The sequence below is a fragment of the Montipora capricornis genome, chromosome 9 (assembly GCF_036669925.1).
Source record: "Montipora capricornis isolate CH-2021 chromosome 9, ASM3666992v2, whole genome shotgun sequence".
Classification (NCBI taxonomy): Eukaryota; Metazoa; Cnidaria; class Anthozoa; order Scleractinia; family Acroporidae; genus Montipora; species Montipora capricornis.
The window spans coordinates 23,293,819-23,298,818 of NC_090891.1; the positions used below are offsets into that span (position 1 = coordinate 23,293,819).

Sequence of the window (5,000 nt, forward strand, 5' to 3'; positions counted from 1 at the left end):
ACATACCCTCTCTTGGCTTTCGATGTTGCAGCAGATCGTGTGCTGTGTGGCTTAAATATGGCGACACCCAGTCCAGCACCCATCGTAACAGTACACATCCATCGAGCCATGGTGTCTTTAGACACGGCACGATCAGGTCGTAAATAGCTTATAAGCAACTTGCTCTCCGGTCATCGTAGTTCCTGAGGCCTTGCAATATGTTCCCTCAGTTGAGTGACAACGCACAATCCTGGGTCTGCGGGATAAGCTTTAAGCTGAAGTGATGGGTTTTTGTAACCAGTTCGGCTCTGTTTAATGTGTTGGAAACGCAAACTCAACCATATCAGTCCCTCATAAATACTTTTGTCCTTTGGCCATTTCAATTTCAACAGGAAAAGAAAACAAACAGCGGTAACAAACATTTTCATTTTATACTTGACGTTTCGTATGTTGCAGCATACATCATCAGACGTGACGGTTAAAACTGTTACACAGAATTTTAAAAACTAGAGCGAGGAACTGGTGACTAGTTAAAAAGTGTGATAACAAAATCGTAACTTCCGGTAGTCGATTCTTCCGGAAGAAATTAATAAAGAAAAAGCTTCTCACTACCAATGTTTTCATTGAGAGAGGGTTTTAAGTCACTGATTACTAGTAATAGCGTTTCTTTAATTTTACATTGCATGTCGGACTTTCCAGTTGCGAGGATTTCAAAATGGTCCCATTTGATGTTATGACCGGTAGAAATTGTATGGTCTGCAACAGCAGAGGCGTGGCCGACTTGTGTAAGAGCTTTGAAATGCTCGGACTTCCTGTCATGCAATCTTCTTTTTGTTTTGCCGATGTAGAAGGAATCACAGTCCCAACAACTGGCTTTGTATACTATTTTTGATCTTTGAGAACGACTGAAACGATCTTTGTAGGGAAAAAACACTGGAAAACTTGAACCATTTACAGACTTCAAAAAAGTTGGTAAAATCTCTGTTAAATGTCCACATTTTCTTTGTAAATTACAATCTCTGTAAATTTGCACACTTACAGAGATTTTGTAACTCCATAAAAAGTCTGTAAAATTTAACACATTTTCGTCCTTACGATGACATAAAATGTGTATAAAATCTCAATAAAATCTATGTAAATTGAAGGAAAAATTTACAGAGATTTTATGCGATAAGTACAAAATGTCTGTAAAATCTCTTTACTTTCTCTGTAAAATTTACACGAGAAAAAATCTCTGTAAATCCATCCATATAAAATGTCAGTGTTATCTCTGTAAAAAGTGAGTGAGAAGAATGCATGAAATGTCTATAAAATGTCTACAAAAACCCTCAAAAAACTGGAGGGGAAAAGTATGTGAAATGTTTTTAAAATGTTGGTGTTTTAGTGCACAAAATCTCCGCAAAATGTTCACAGTATCTCTGTAAATAATAGCATTTAAAATCTGACATAAGCCAGGAAATGTTAATAAAAAGTGAAATGGATGAAAGGTTAGTCGATTTTACGTAGAAAAAAGAACAAGTTCTAGAGTTTGTGAATGCATAAATTTTTATTTCAAATCTAAAAATAATCATTTGTTTATATTACTTTCAATAGAATCTAAGTGTACCATAAAATTCTTGCAATACGTTCAATAAAATAATTCAATTAATAACATGAGTTGCCATGGCAACTTTTTCTACAGTGCCAGAATGGTGTCCACTTTTGAAAAAACCCACGTCCTATGAATGTGATTTGTCAACCATGATTTATAGCTGATGAAATGATACAATGTATACTCGTGAAACTTGGGAATAATTCCACTTGTGTTTTGTCCAAAATCAAATAATTTTTCTTGCCTTAAGGTTTATGAAATTATTTGATTTTGGACAAAGCATGTGTGAAATTATTCCCTAAATTCACTCATCACTATTTGATAACCCATACAAATTCATCAAATAAGGAATAAAATATATGCAAGGGATTTCATTATTATTAAATAAGTATAAAAATCTGGCTTATGTTACCCCAATTACAAATAAAGTTGTTAGAAATGGGCACGGCTTATCTGCGGGAAGATCTGAAAAAGGCTGCCTCTGGTGGCCAGTTTTCCATCTTTGCATCCACTTTTATGCCTAGTTGCATGTACTAAGCTACAAACGTTCCGCTCATGTTCTTGTTGTAATGCAAAAAAATCTATGGCAAAACTGTGTTTAAGAAATTCCTGTCAACAAATACCAGAAAAAGATCAATCATATGTCCAAGTTGGTAAAAACGATGTTCATTACATTAAAGTATTTTCCGTTTCAATATTAGTGAATAGTGAGTTAAGGTTCGATGAACAGTGGATGAACTTGACTTCTAAAGACTAGGCATTGGATTTCTTTTGTTTTCTGTCAAAAAACTTTTTTCCGTAAATTTGAGCTGGTAAGGTCAGGGTGCAGCTTACCTCCGGTTTACAGTTCACCTGCCAGTTCAGTTGGGTAATACTAGCATACTAAAACAAATTAACTGCATGGATTACCTGCATGGGTACACCTACTTTTCAAGTTACATCAAACTGTATGAGGTGTGCCACCCGCCAGTTCCGACGAAAAATACTACAAATTAGTATACTATGACAAATTAACTGCATGGTTAGACCGAATTTACAAGTTACATCGAACTGTATGAGGTGCGCCACCCGCCAGTTCCGATGAAAAATACATCAAATTAGTATACTATGACAAATTAACTGCATGGTAAGACCGAATTTACAATTTACATCGAACTGTATGAGGTGCGCCACCCGCCAGTTCCGATGAAAAATACTACAAATTAGTATACTATGACAAATTAACTGCATGGTTAGACCGAATTTACAAGTTACATCGAACTGTATGAGGTGTGCCACCCGCCAGTTCAGATGAAAAATACAACAAATTAGTATACTATGACAAATTAACTGCATGGTTAGACCGAATTTACAAGTTACATCGAACTGTATGAGGTGTGCCAACCGCCAGTCCCAATGAAAAATACTACAAATTAGTATACTATGACAAATAAACTGCATGGTTAGACCGAATTTACAAGTTACATCGAACTGTATGAGGTGTGCCACCCGCCAGTTGAGATGAAAAATACTACAAATTAGTATACTATGACAAATTAACTGCATGGTTAGACCGAATTTACAAGTTACATCGAACTGTATGAGGTGTGCCACCCGCCAGTTCAGATGAAAAATACTACAAATTAGTATACTATGACAAATTAACTGCATGGTTAGACCGAATTTACAAGTTACATCGAACTGTATGAGGTGCGCCACCCGCCAGTTCAGATGAAAAATACAACAAATTAGTATACTATGACAAATTAACTGCATGGTTAGACCGAATTTACAAGTTACATCGAACTGTATGAGGTGTGCCACCCGCCAGTCCCAATGAAAAATACTACAAATTAGTATACAATGACGAATTAACTGCATGGTTAGTCTAATAGACCGAATTTACAAGTTACATCGAACTGTATGAGGTGCGCCACCCGCCAGTTCAGATTAAAAATACAACAAATTAGTATACTATGACAAATTAACTGCATGGTTAGACCGAATTTACAAGTTACATCGAACTGTATGAGGTGTGCCACCCGCCAGTTCCGACGAAAAATACTACAAATTAGTATACTATGACAAATTAACTGCATGGTTAGACCGAATTTACAAGTTACATCGAACTGTATGAGGTGTGCCACCCGGCAGTTGAGATGAAAAATACTACAAATTAGTATACCATGACAAATTAACTGCATGGTTAGACCGAATTTACAAGTTACATCGAACTGTATGAGGTGCGCCACCCGCCAGTTCCGATGAAAAATACTACAAATTAGTATACTATGACAAATTAACTATATGGTTAGACCGAATTTACAAGTTACATCGACTGTATGAGGTGTGCCACCCGCCAGTTCAGATGAAAAATACAACAAATTAGTATACTATGACAAATTAACTGCATGGTTAGACCGAATTTACAAGTTACATCGAACTGTATGAGGTGTGCCAACCGCCAGTCCCAATGAAAAATACTACAAATTAGTATACTATGACAAATAAACTGCATGGTTAGACCGAATTTACAAGTTACATCGAACTGTATGAGGTGTGCCACCCGCCAGTTGAGATGAAAAATACTACAAATTAGTATACTATGACAAATTAACTGCATGGTTAGACCGAATTTACAAGTTACATCGAACTGTATGAGGTGTGCCACCCGCCAGTTCAGATGAAAAATACTACAAATTAGTATACTATGACAAATTAACTGCATGGTTAGACCGAATTTACAAGTTACATCGAACTGTATGAGGTGCGCCACCCGCCAGTTCAGATGAAAAATACAACAAATTAGTATACTATGACAAATTAACTGCATGGTTAGACCGAATTTACAAGTTACATCGAACTGTATGAGGTGTGCCACCCGCCAGTCCCAATGAAAAATACTACAAATTAGTATACAATGACGAATTAACTGCATGGTTAGTCTAATAGACCGAATTTACAAGTTACATCGAACTGTATGAGGTGCGCCACCCGCCAGTTCAGATTAAAAATACAACAAATTAGTATACTATGACAAATTAACTGCATGGTTAGACCGAATTTACAAGTTACATCGAACTGTATGAGGTGTGCCACCCGCCAGTTCCGACGAAAAATACTACAAATTAGTATACTATGACAAATTAACTGCATGGTTAGACCGAATTTACAAGTTACATCGAACTGTATGAGGTGTGCCACCCGGCAGTTGAGATGAAAAATACTACAAATTAGTATACCATGACAAATTAACTGCATGGTTAGACCGAATTTACAAGTTACATCGAACTGTATGAGGTGCGCCACCCGCCAGTTCCGATGAAAAATACTACAAATTAGTATACTATGACAAATTAACTATATGGTTAGACCGAATTTACAAGTTACATCGACTGTATGAGGTGTGCCACCCGCCAGTTCAGATGAAAAATACAACAAATTAGTATAC

General features: G+C 36.5%; 1 protein-coding gene across 3 annotated transcripts in view; it reads right to left on the reverse strand.

The window, feature by feature from the left end:
- Positions 1-1,508: 1,508 nt before the first annotated feature.
- Positions 1,509-5,000, reverse strand: part of LOC138016193 (uncharacterized) — a 15,706-nt gene continuing 12,214 nt past the window's right edge. For all 3 annotated transcript variants that reach the window (XR_011125754.1, XR_011125753.1, XM_068863360.1), the window contains one exon: positions 1,509-5,000. This exon is cut by the window's right edge and continues 745 nt beyond it. The gene's annotated coding sequence lies outside the window, so the exon portion shown is untranslated.